Consider the following 14,464-nt stretch of genomic DNA (forward strand, 5'->3'; position numbering starts at 1 on the left):
CTCTGCATCCTCCAGTTTCTCCCACATCTCAAAGATGTGTGGGTTGGTGGGTTAATTGGTCACTATAAATTTCTGTCTGTCATCCATTGGGCTTTGGCTCAGTTTTTCTCTCTCCATTAGTATGGCTGGCCTGGCTGCAGGATATGTCCCACAGTCTTGCTGGTGTAAACATCACCAATAGATTGTTCTGGTCCAACCACATAGACACTATGGCCAAGAAAGCATATCAGTGCCTCTACTTCTTCAGAAAGCTAAGGAAATTCAGCATGTCCCCATTGACCCTCACTGATTTTGACAGATGCACCATAGAAAGTAACCTATCCAGATACATCACAGCTTGTATGGTAACTGCTCTGCCAAAGACTGCAAGTAATTGCAGAGAGTTGTGAAAACATAGCCCAGTCCATCATGAAAACCAGCCTCCCCTCCATTGACTCTGTCTACACTTCCCGCTGTCTTGGGAAAGCAGCCAACATAACTAAGACCCCTCCCACCCTGGACATTCTCTCTTCTCCCCCTTTCCATCAGGCAGAAGATACAAAAGATTGAAAACGTGCATTATCAGGCTAAAGGACAGTTTCTAACCTGCTGTTGTAAGACTCTTGAACAGACCTCTAGTACGATAAAGGTGAACTCTTGATCTCATAACCTACATTGTTGTGGCCCTGTCTACCTGCACTGCACTTTCTCTGTAACTGTGCACATCCTGTTATTGGTTTTCCCTTTGTACTACCTTGATTTACTTATGTTGTGAAATAATCTGTATGGATGACATGCAAAAGTTTTTCACTGTGTCTTAGTACATGTGACAATAATAAACCAATTAGCAACACATAGCACAGACAAGGAAGTATAACCGCCTCTAACTACCACATTAACCTATTTAGTCTCACCCTAGCAGGGATATTCCCCTTATTTTACCAACCCTTGCCCAACCTTCTCTACCACTAAAAGCTCACTTGCTTTCTCTCTTTCCCAGTTCTGACAGAGGGTCTGAAACATTAAGGGTCTATTTCTCTCTCCACAGATTGACCTACTAACTATTTCTAGCATTTTCTGTTTTCAAGATAAGATAAGATAAGATATCTTTATTAGTTACATGTATGTCGAAATACACAGTGAAATGCATCTTTTGCGTAGAGTGTTCTGGGGGTAGCCTGCAAGTGTCGCCACACTTCTGGCGCTAACATAGCATGCCCACAACTTCCTAACCTGTACATCTTTGGAATGTGGGAGGAAACCGGAGCACCCAGAGGAAACCCACACAGACACAGGGAGAACATACAAACTCCTTTCAGACAGCAGCCTGAATTGAACTTGGGTTGCTGGCGCTCTAATAGTGTTATGCCTACTGCTGCACTACAGTGCCTTTATTTCAGATTTCCAGCATCTGCAGTTTTCTTTTATTTAAAGCACCTGTGTTATTTGCCCCAGCCACTGAAGAGAGGATAACTGCCACTTTCAACCTCCTCTCTTAGTGAAGGTGTTTCCTGTAAAGTCCATATTGGATTTATCAGCGATGTACTTATGAAGCCTAGTTTTGGATCCCCTTTGAGCAGATCATCTTCCCTCTGTGAGAACACCTTGTCTAACGGTTCTAACTGTTCTGGTATCACCCCATAAACCTGTTTTTACCGCACTCCCTCCTGAGATCAGGGCTGTGGCTGGTGGTCCAAGGGAAGTCATCTTGGATGAAATTAGAAAAGGGTGAGGGATTGTTTGAAGATGGTTGGGCATCTCTGTGTTCAGGTTCCAGCAGTTTAAAGCTTTTTTTTATTTTCAAAAATAAACTTTGTTCATGAAGAATATATACAAGAAATTCAAAACAGTACAGGGCTTTCTATACATTTGAAGTGTTGTCCAGTCTTTACATTCACAGTGATGTCAAGCTGATGCATTCTGTGTACAAAGCATCAATGCCACTCATGTGGCCTCTTTGGACAATATACCTTCAAATGTTTGCACGGCTGTTACACAGGGCCCAGTCCCTCATTGCCTATCCTCAATGCCAGTGCAGAGAGGAGGGAGGGTACAAGTTGATCAGGGACCTCCTTGTCAGTCTGGCCCCTGGGCCTGGCCAAGATGGCCATTCACAGATCCAGGCAGTGTGCTGTCAAGGGTTAAGCCTGAGTTGCCCCTCTTCAGGAGACATGCCTGTGCCTAGCTGTACCTGGAGAGAGAACACGCCATGTCTATTGGCTTTCTGGAGGCTTTCCAGGACTGGTGGGTGCTGGTGGGACTGGAATTCATCCTGGACAAGGAGATGATGGTCTAACTTAATTTAAATGTGCAGAGGGATCTTGGGGTCCAAGTCCATAGCTCCATAAAAGTGCCCACGCAAACAGATAGGGTGGTAAAGCAGGGATATGCATGCTTGCCTTCATTGGTCAAGACATTGAATATGAGATTAAATATTCAGGTTGCAGCTGTATAAAGCGTTGGGTAACCGCTCTTGGAGTATGGTGTGCAAATCTGGTCACCCCATTACAGGAAGGATGTGGAGGCCTTTGAAAGGGTACAGAAGAGGTTCACCAGGATGCTGCCTGGATTAGAGGGTACGAGCTATAAGGTGAGGTTGGACAGACTTGGGTTGTTTTCTCTGGTGCGTCGCAAGGTGAGGGGAGACCTGATAGAAGTTTATAAGATTATGAGAGGCATAGGTAGACAGTCAGAATCTTTTTCCCAGGGTAGTAATGTCAAATACTAGAGGTCATACATTTAAGGTGAGAGGGGGAAAATTTAAAGGAGATGTGTGGGGCAAGTTTTTTTTTACACAGAGAGTGGTGGGTGCCTGGAACGAGCTGCCAGGGGGAGTGGTGGAGGCAGGTACAATCGTGATGTTTAAGAGACTTTTAGATAGACATATGAATACTCAGGGAATGGAGAGATATGGATCATGTGCAGGCAGAAGAGATTTATTTTAATTTGGCATCATGTTCGGCCCAGACATTGTGGGCTGAAGGGCCTGTTCCTGTCCTGTTCTATGTTCTATGTGTAAATTTTGTAAATGAGAATGATGTAAATACTGTAAACATGTTAATAATCCTGTTTAGACAAAGGAAGGATCTTAGATTGCTGCCCATCCCCAGAAAGCCTTTGTGTTGTCTGCACGAAGCTTCAGTGCAGCCCTTAGCACATACTCCTGCACCCTGGAATGTACCATGAAGCAGCATTGATTTATTAAATCTGATGAGTCAGTGCAAAGGCAGAACAATAGTCATAATCTATTAAATTAAAAGCTGCATTAAAAAATGAAAATGACACAGAGGTGCACAATAAAAGTGAATGTTTGGGTTTTCAAAGGATTTTTCTCCCAAATATTGGCATGTGCTGCTTTTTTTAAATTGATTGGCCCTCTGGTCCTTATGCTTTGCCAGTGGGAAGATAAATAGCCGTGTGACCTGGTATTTACAGCGTTTCCATGGATACTGGGGTCAAAAGACATCTGGGGAGAGGTGAAAGATGCATGTTGCTTCTCCAGCAGTCACGATGACCTCGAGGGAGAGGCATGGGGGTGGGGCGGTGGGGGTGTGGGAGAAGGGAGAAGGCAGATTGATGGCTCCATCCAGTTGGCTAAATTGGCTCCATTCAGTCTGAACTTTAGAAATACCAAAAGACGAACCAGTTCTCCGGGTTCAACTGGAGTATATCAGTCAGTGAGTTCCAGCACAGGTGAAAAGGACTGAGGGAGAGAAGCAGTTTGGTGCCAAGTTTTCTGCTGACTCAAAGAGCTTTTATCCATTGTGACGTGACTAAAGCAGGTCCAGATTGCAAAACCCTTCTGTTTGTAGGAATGTGATATTGTGCAGGACTGGAACAAAAAAAGTAATCTGTTCTAAACCATGCTCTCATCAAAGAGACAAGATTCCCTCTGTAGCTCAGTGCAAATCTCTGGCTTCTGTGCCTGTCTGTTCTTTTTTAGTGTATACTTTTTCATCTAACCTCAAGAGACAGGATGCCCGCATTATATCCCTCTACTACGTCCTCACAAAAGTGCTCTGATGGAGGTGATGAGACAATTTTCCCTGAGGTCTAAGAAACCCCCTTAACTCCTTAGTCACATCTTCCAGCTTACAATTCTGGGAAACTAAGTTAATAGACTCTGGAATCTGGACTGGAGCTGATATCCTGCAGTACGAGTTGCTGGTTATTTCTGAGTTAAACCTTCTCATATTCAGATTTTTCGGAAAGACTCAGAGAAATCTTCTGACACAGAAAGAGACCTTCAGCCCATCCTGTGTGTGTTGGTCACGGCTGTAGTGTGTACAATCTACAAAATGCACCATGGTTTCCTGCCTAGGTTACTCCAACAGCACTTCCCAGTCCTGTGACCTTTATTACCAAGGGCAGCAGATATATGGGAACACCACCAACTGCAGGTTTCCCTCCAAGTCACACATCATCCTGACTTAGAAATATATCTCCATTGCTTCATTCCCACTGGAACTCCCTTCCCAACAGCACTGTGGGAGCACCTTCACCAGAAGTTCAACATGGTGACTCATCGCCACCTTCTCAAGGGCAACTAGGGATGGGCAATAAATGCTGGCATCGCCAGAGATACCCACATCCCAAAAAAATTAATTAAAGAGTGACCCAGCCTAACACACCTTCCAGCAATGGATCCATAAGTCTGGGGAGGGGGTGGGGGGGGGGTCACTGCTTCAAGTACACATCCAAGCATTCTTTAAATAGGTTGAAGGGTTCTGCCTGCCCCACTGCTTCAGGCAGTGAGTTCCTGAACCCTACCACCCTCCAGGTGAAACTTTTTTTAGAATTCTTTTAACAATTACTACTAATTTCTCTTCAGAAAAGATTAAACACTGATTCTAACTGAAGAGCAAAAACATGCAGATGATGAAAACCTGAAATTAAAAAAAACACAGAACGCTGGTGTTACTCAGTAGGTCAGGCAGCGTCTGTGTAGATTGAAACAGTTAATGTTATAAGTTGATGACTTCTCAGCTTGGAAAGACTGTTTTTCTGACATGGTTAAATTTGATGTTGAACTCCCAGGGCCGTATGGTGCGTAGATGAGGGATGAGATGTTGTTCTTTGAGCTTACGTTGGGCTTCATGGGTTAAAGCAAGAAAAGCCAATTGCAAAGAGGTCAGAGTGGGATGAAGACAAATCAGAAGCCGAATGGAACACTTCCCTCTTGTCCTGATGACTGTAGCTCCAACAACTCTCAAGAAGCTCAACAGCATTCAGGACAAAGCAGCCCACTTGATTGGCACCTCATCCACCACACCAAACATTCATTCTCTTCTCCATCAGTGCTTAGTGACTGCAGTGAGCGCCATCTGCAAAATGCTGTGCAGTTACTCACCCAGGCTACTCTGACAGCACCTTCCAAATCTCTTACCTCCATCACCAGGAAAGACAAGAGCAGGCACATAGGAACATCACCAACTGCAGGTTCCCCTCCAATTCCAGCACCATTCTGACTTGCTAATCCTCCATCATCGCAGGTTCTAACTCCTGGAAATCTCTCCCAATGGCACTGTGGGAGCAGCTTCACCAGAAGGACTTCAGAGGTACAAGAAGACAGCTCAACGTCACCTTCATCAGGGCAGCTACGAGTGGCTAACAAACCCTGGCCTTCTCACTGTTGCTGAGAGCTGGAAAATGAATTAAACAAAATTAAAGTAACAGTCAACTAAAGTTCGGGGGCATCCTTACAGACTGGATAGAGGTTCTGTGAAGGGCAGTCACTCAGTCTGCATTGAGGAGACTACATTGTGACCCCCAAATGAAATATGTTGTAAGAAGTACAAGTGAATTGTTGCCTCCCCTGGAAGGAGTGTTTGGGTCCCCGGATGGTGGGAAGGAGGGTGGTAAAATGGTAGGTGTTACACCAAACATCACCAGAGCCAAGCTTGGTGTCCAACCTGTAAATGGGGTGACAATTAAACCAAAGACACTTGCAAATTTCTACAGATCTATGGTGGAAAGCATTCTGACTGGTTGCATCATCGCCTGGTACAGAAGCTCCAAGGTGTAGGGTCGAAGGAGACCGCAGAGGGTTGTAGACCAGTCCATCACTGATACAAGACTTCAGTACACACACTGCCACTGAATGAGTCGTTTGATTCACATCTAGGGGAAAAAGTTGCCCCTCAGCTCCCTTTCAAATCTCCTGTTCAGCCACCTCTCAGCTTGTTCTCTCGAAATGAGGGGAGTCTTGCCCGTCCTTTCCCAATAGTTATAACTTGGCATTTCTGGGATCATCCTTGTAAATCCCTCTTGCGCCCTCTCATCAGCTTCATCTCCCTGTTATAACATGGAGGTGAGAACCGTTCACAGTATCCCACGCAGTCTAACCAAGGAGGTTTTCTTTTCAATTTTCATTGAATCACATCAAGAACTTTTCATTTCCCTCTTGATTTCATCAAAACCTTATTGAAGTACATCATAACTGCCACATCCCTTTTCTCCTTTGCATCATTTCCTCTCTCAGTATTATGTGACTTCCTTATTTTAGTTGCCTCAATATAACACCTCACACTCATGTCATTTATAAATTCATTGGTCAATCATTTGCCCATTCATGAAGTTTACCTGGTGTTACTCCTGTGAAGAATTTGGAACATTTCATACTTTAGGGCTGGAATAGAAATGCAAGTTGTTGTTGTAATCATTCTAAACCTAAACCTTAAATGATTTCTTCAGATTACAACTTTGTGTAAAGTATGTTTACATTTAAATCACATTTCATTTTTGTTCTGTATATGGATATGGATATGTTTAGTGATAAGGATCATGTACATGCAGAAGAGAATTAGTTTAATTTAGCATCTGGTCCTGCGCTACACTGTTCTATGTTGTGCATGGAATGATTGCACTGTTTGGCCCTAATATGCAATCAGGTGATTTAAAATAAAATCTCTTAAACTGAGAAAATTTCCAGCAGGAAAATCATTGGGTTTTGCTTCATTCCCTCATTGTTTCCCATGACTCCTGCCTGCAGAGATCACAGCTGCACTGGCTGCTGGGAAGTGAGTCAGCTCTTAAAGAGCAATCTCCATGGCAACCACAGTAGAGCAATATAAAGGCTGCCATGGAAGTGAGGGAAAGTAGTGAAAATGACAATGTGATTGAGGGCTCCTGGTACAATGGTTTTTGCCCCTGAGCTGCACTTGGCACCAAGCCACTGCAAGCTAAGGTGTCATCAAGAGGCCAATGATCACAACCTCCTGTACTGAGGCACATAATGTGGAAGAGTGCAGGACAGGAAAATAACTACAAGTCTGTAGCCAACATTTTTTTGTCCCAACAGAGGCACTTTCATTTGCTAATGGTGCTGATATGTTCTGGGGTGTTTGCTCTTTTCTTGATTGTGAGTTGGAAATGCAGGTCATAGGTTACACATTTCTGTCCAATTTCTGTCTGTAAGACAGAGATGAGCACTGCCCACATTGGTGATGGCATTACATTTGTAATGCAGCAGGAGAAACGTCAACCACACTGAACTTACTCAGCAAGTCAGGCAGCATCTGTGGGGATGACCTTTCACCTGTAATGTTAACTCTGTTTCTCTCCACAGACACTGGCGCAGTAGCGCAGCTAGTAGACCCACTGTCTTGCAGTGCCAGAGACCCAGGTTCAATCCTGACCTTGGCTGCTGTTTGTGTGGAGTTTGCGCGTTCTCCCTGTGACTGCATGGGTTCCTTCCGGGTGCTCCGGTTTCCTCCCATATCCCAAAGACGTGCGGATTAGCAGGTGTATTGGCTGCTGTAAATTGGCCGGAATTTATAGGTGAGGGGTAGAATCTGAGGGGAACTGATGAGAAAGTGTTGAGATTTAAAAAATGGGATTAATGTCAGATTAGTGTCAATAGGGTTTGATGGTGCGAATTCAGTTCTGTTTTCATGCTGTACCTCTGAATGACTGTACGAGATGCTGCCTCATTACAGGAAGGATATGGAAGCCATAGAAAGGGTGCAGAAGAGATTTACAAGGATGTTGCCTGGATTGGGGAGCATGCCTTATGAAAACAGATTGAGTGAACTCGGCCTTTTCTCCTTGGAGCGACGGAGGATGAGAGGTGACCTGACAGAGGTGTATAAGATGATAAGAGGCATTGATTGTGTGGATAGTCAGAGGCTTTTTCCCAGTGCTGAAATGGTTGCCACAAGAGGACACAAGTTTAAGGTGCTGGGGAGTAGGTACAGAGGAGATGTCAGGGGTAAGTTTTTCACTCAGAGAATGGCGAATGCGTGGAATGGGCTGCCGGCAACGGTGGTGGAGGCAGATACGATAGGGTCTTTTAAGAGACTTTTGGATAGGTACATGGAGCTTAGAAAAATAGAAGGCTATGGGTAAGCCTAGTAATTTCTAAGGTAGGGACATATTCGGCACAGCTTTGTGGGCTAAAGGGCCTGAATTGTGCTGTAGGTTTTCTATGTTTCTATGCTTTTAACTTGCTGAGTGTTTCTGGAAATCTCTGCTTTTATTTCAGATCTCCAGCATCTGCAGCATTTTGGTTTTCTTGGATTTCGACCCAGAGGCAGTGAACAAGTAGTAATATATTTCCAATCAGGATAATGTGGGACTTTGTTTAGATACAAGCACCTTAGATTGAGGAGCTATTGAAGAAACTTTGATGAGTTGCTGCGTTGCTTCCTGTGAATGGTACACACTGCAACTAGGGTATGCTGCTGGTGGAGGGGATAAGTGGTTATAGTGGAAGGTGGGCAGTCAGATCAGCTGCTTTGACCTGGATAGCACTGAGCTTCTTGAATGTTGGAGATGCACTCATCCAGACAAGCAGAGAGTGCCTTATCAAATGGCTTTCAAAGAATTAACTTGGATCTTGCCTGCTTTATTGATAAGGTTATGCAGAAGACTGTATGTTTATGTAAGTCTTCTGAACTTATTAGTTCTGTATAAAATATATTTGCTATGTTACAAAATTGAGATCTGTTGCGATGATCTGTCTCATTGTAAAGTGGATAGAGGTGAGATCCAACTTTATAACCTCAAAATTGCAAAGATGTCTTTTCTGAATGCACCTTGGGACATTGTGTGAGACTGAGGGAGCTATGCAAATGCAAGTGGTACTTATATAACAACGAGATATTCCTCAACTGAAATGTCATGGCTTTATTTCACCATAAAATTTTGTAGGCAGATATCTTTCTTTTAGTCAGTGAAACACCAGGGCACTAACATAAATACAGTGAAATTTCCACTTCAGATCAATGCCCTTTCATCAGAACTGCAAAGCAGACTTCTGTTTATCTCTCCCCTCAGATGCTGCTTGACTTGCTGAGTGTTTTCAGCACTTTGTTTTTTATTTTTTGATTTCCAACATTCACACTATTTGGCTCATATATTCTAGTATCAGATGCGTAGATGGAAGGCAAGTAGATAGATAGAGATGAATATCTCACAAGGGAAAGTATTTCAACCTGTAACTATTACTGCTACATATTGTTATGTAGAGTACAAAGAAAATCAAGAAAAAAGACAAACTTGAAATAGGATGAGTAAATGGAGATTAATTGGACCAGTGTGCATGGAGGTCATTCAGACCTCATTTCACAATCATGTATTTTGTTCCTGTTTATAACTAATATTCTAATTTTATATAGTGTAGCAGTTAGCGTAACACTATTACAGCGGCAGCGACCCTGGTTCAATTCCCGCTGCTGTCTATAAGGAGTTTGTACGTTCTCCCTGTGTCTGCGTGGGTTTCCTCCGGTTGCTCGGGTTTCCTCCCACATTCCAAAAAAGACGTACAGGTTGGGAGCTGTGGGCACGCTAGGTTGGTGCCGGAAGAGTGGCGCCACTTGCAGGCTGCCCCCAGCGCATTCTCAGTAATGCAATGAGATGTATTTCACTGTGTTTCGAAGTACATGTGACAAATAAATATCTAGCTATCCATCTAATTGACAGCTAAGTGGAATAACGCAGTGGGCAGAGAAAGTACATTGTTTGTAGTACTAGATAACCTTGTTCAGATTCAGATTCAGATTCAGATTAGTTTATTGTCATATACACTAGGATGGAATGAAATTCCTGGCTCACCTGACGCTCACAATGTAATATGTATATGTGTGTGTATGTATATATTAAGGAGCTTCTGAATGCAAACCAAGGCACTACTGCACTGCTGCTGGTTAGCGAGTGTAACTGCAGCAGGACAGGTTTACGTGAGTGATTTCCATTCTAAACACAGACATCCAATCTGCAAAAGAGGGGTCGATACAACCACACTCCACGTGTGTCAACAGTAGACCAGAATTAAGGGCAAACGTGATATTTTTAATATATAACGGTTTATTTGAGGCATGAGGGAAATGAATGAGATTACCAAATATTTTCATATGACACAGAAGCTGGCCATTTCAGTCATAGAACAATCTAATTTTCCCTATAACCTGTTCTCCCCACATTCACATCAACTCCCCCCAGATAGGCTTCACATAACTGAGTACCTTTCAAATGTGTGCGTAACCCTCTGAGTAATCTGGAGCTGCCATATTGTAGACTTTTGTAAAGGTAGCTAGTGAACTTTTCAAAACCAGCATTGACCCTACCTAACTACAAGGTTTAAGGTAAATTGGTAAATTCATTTATTATTGTCACATGTACCGAGGTGCAGTGAAAAACTTTGTTTTGCCTTTCATCCATACAGATCACTTCATCACCTCAGTGCATTGAGGTAGCACAAGGGAAAACAATAACAGAATGCAGAATAAAGTGTTACAGTTACAGAGAAAGTGCAGTGCAGGTAGACCATAAGGTGCAAGGCCATAACGAGGTAGACTGTGAGGTCAAGAGTCCATCTTATCGTACTAGGGGACTGTTCAGTAGTCTTATAGCAGTGGGATAGAAGCTGCGTTTAGCAGGTGTGGGACATCTAGACAACAGTGTGCATTCAAACCACATTTCATGATTGTATATTCCATTCTCGTTTGTATCCAATGTTCTAATTTATATTTTTGTCTTTGAGTTGTTTGTTATTTGCACATTATACTTGTCCCTTACATTAGTCTATAACTAGTACTGTTGACCACGGATGAATTATCACATCCATGCCTTTTAACCCAGAGTTTCGATGTTTGTCAATAATTCACAAGATATTTACAGCTCGGTGTTTGAATGCATCCATCAGACTTGGTGCCCCAAAATTACTCCTATGTTTTATTAACCCCAAGTCTCACTTACTGCTTCTTTTATAATTCATTCCATGACTTTGCCTACTGCTTAGGCCAAGAATCTTAATTTGTTGCAATTAGAGCAGCATTAGCTATTTTCCCTTCTTCCAGTGCCACTTATGGAGCCATTAAGCTGTGAAAGCATGTCATCCATGCCTGATTTCTCCGGTATTCCATCTGGTCCTGTTTATTTTAATCAGGATCCAGATACTCCAGCCTTTTGTTGTTCCTCTGCCGTGTGGGCAACTTTCCATACCTGTAAAGCGCATTAATCAAGCTTCTCCAATGCTGGGCAACCTGCTAAACACGCAGGAACACACGCCAAATTTGGCTAGATTGGAGATTGGGATTTAGAATGAACGTGATTAATACTTAACAATGAGATAGATTGTGAACACACACATGTAGGTGCATCTGTCTTTTACTGGAAATCTCATACTGCTTGGACTTTAACTAAAAGAACAACTTGAGTTTGTTTTATTCAACTCAAATCAATGTTTGGTGTTCAATCTCTGAGACACAAGTTTTATGGTTTTGTTCTAATCTGGAGGATTTATTTATATATTCACAGGAAGGGGACAGCTCTGGCAAAAGCAGCGTTCATTGCCCATACCAAATTGCCCTTGGATGGAGTCATAATGGAATGGAATGGAATATACAATCATAAAATGTGGTTTGAATGCACACTGTTGTCTAGATGTCCTGCACCTGCTAAACGCAGCTTTTAACCCGGTGGACAGAAATAGATTCTTCAGTCCACCAGGTCCATTCCAACTATCAAGTACCCAACTATACTAACCCCATTTACTAGCACTTGGTTTGTAGCCTTCTATGCCTTGGCCATTCAAGTATTCATCCAGATACTTCCCAGCTATTACAATAGTACCTGCCTCCCCCAACTTCTCAAGCAGTGCATTCAAGATCGCAGCCACCCTCTGGGTGAAAAATATTCCTCCTCAGATCCCCACCAAACCCCTCACCCTAAACCTCTTGCCCTCTGGTTTTAGACGCACTTGCTATAAACTTATCTGCCCTATCAAAGTTCCTCAAAATTTTGTACACCTCCATCTGGAGCCCCCTCAGACTAAGGAAAACAAAACCCAGCCTGAGACACTTCATGCCAGGAAATATCTCTTCTGCATGACTTCCACTGCGATCCCCTAGAGTGTGGTGACCGGAATTGCACACAGTACCCCAGCTGTGGCCTAACTGCACATATGTGACCATAACCTCCCTGCTCTCATATTCAATGCCCTGGCTGATGAAGGCATTCCATTTGCCTTCTTCACCACCTGATCTAGCTGTGCTGCTATTTGCCCACTAAGGACCCTATCCTTCTATGCCTTGCCTATTTAAGTGTCTGTCTAAATGCTTCTTAAGCATAGTAATTCCACTGCCTCCTCTGGCAGTGGGTTCCAAATATCAACCACTTACTGTGCAAAAACAAAACTTACCCCTCAAATCTACTTTTAAACACCTTTTTCTCAACTTAAATCTATGGCCTCTTGTTTTTGACACCCCTATCATGGGTTAAAAATATTCTATCTACCCTATCTGTGCCTTTCATCCTCTTGTATACCTCCATCAGCTCACCTCTCAGCCTCCTTTGTTCCAGGGAAGGCAAGCCTGTCCAATCTCTCCCCATAACTGAAGTCCTCCAATCCAGGCAACATGCTAGTGAATCTCCTCTGCACCCCCTCCAGTGCAAGCACCTCTGTTAGGAATATGATGGTGTCAGGGACATGATGTAAGGGAACTATGTAAGTGGTATAAGGCTGTAAGGGATATATGGAAGGTACATGAGGTTGTAAGGGACCTATGTAACAAACGGGTTCAGTTTTTACAGACGTCCATCAGTCGATTTTATCTATAAGTTGGAAAATACACAAAGATCACTCGATATGGTAACCATATATGGACTCTGACCTCACGATCTACCTTGTTGTGACCTTGCATCTTATTGCACTGCACTTTCTCTGTAGCTGTGACACTTTACTCTGTACTGTTATTGTTTCTACCTGTACTACTTCAATGCACTCTGTACTAACTCAATGTAACTGCACTGTGTAATGAATTGACCTGTACAAACAGTATGCAAGACAAGTTTTTCACTGTACCTTGGTACAAGTGACAATAATAAACCAATGCCAATACCATACCTCTACATTGAATGAACAGCATCAAAAACAAACAAGAATGATAAGAAAGAACAATTACTGAAAGTGGAGAGAGAGAGGAAACTAGTTCTGCCATTCGTAAGAATAAATGCATGTACGTATGTCAGACTTTTGAATTTTATAACATTATGGGAGCTCACTCGTAAGTGGAGGTGTCCATATGTCAGATGTTTGTAACCCTGGATGGCCTGTAAATGATATGATGTTTTTGTAACTAGTTGAGTGCTGGGAGAAATTTTGGCCATAGCCAAAATAACCTATGGCTTCTCCGACTGCCTGCGGGAGGTTCCTTTGATTCAAGCCATTCTTAACTCAGGTGCAATTTTTTCACGACAGTCTGTGAATTGTGTACAGTCAGCAGGACGCAAAATGGTTGAAGACAACGAGACACCCTGCAGTCACTAAGCCAGCCCACCAAATAAGTCCTGGTGTCGATCAGAAAAGTAACAGTGTGAGCAGTGAAATACTGGAGCTAACAGATTAGCCTTTTGTAACTGGGGTCAGCCATGGAGGGAAACCACAAAAATGTGCAATTATTGCATTGTTATTTCAAAAGAGCAGACAGCTGTTTCCAATAAAGGCTACATGAGCAATGAACTCAAGTGATGGAAAAGGTCATGTAAAGACATAAATCTTTGAGATTCCTGTCTGCTGTCTGTGCAATGCATGGGAGGGAAACATGCCATTTGAAGGAATATTTATCGTGCTTTGCACATGAAGGATTTCAGTCCTCCCTTTACATTCTGGCAGCTGTGAAGCGAGTTGTTTTCTGAATGATGTTTCAATGCTCTGATTGATAATGGATCCGCAGTGACACAGGGCTGTGAGCGACAGGGCAACTCACTGCATCCAGCCCGTTATGTTGCAGTCACAAGACTGCGATTCTGAAGGCTGGATGGTTCATCCACGTTACACCAACACAGGACTGAGTTGCTGCTTTTAGCTCTGTTCCCTAGCCTGTTGCTTGCTGTAATAAATCAGGGTCCTTTCCTCCCTGTTTGTTTAAAGTGTAATACCTTCGCTGATTTGCAGGCCTGACAGGAATCAAGGGAGCAGGAGCCTGCCTGCAATTTGGAGCAGCTGTACCTAAGAAACAATTACACCGATGCTTTAGCTGTTTTA

This window comes from Pristis pectinata, chromosome 32 (genome assembly GCF_009764475.1).
Source record: "Pristis pectinata isolate sPriPec2 chromosome 32, sPriPec2.1.pri, whole genome shotgun sequence".
NCBI classification, from domain to species: Eukaryota; Metazoa; Chordata; class Chondrichthyes; order Rhinopristiformes; family Pristidae; genus Pristis; species Pristis pectinata.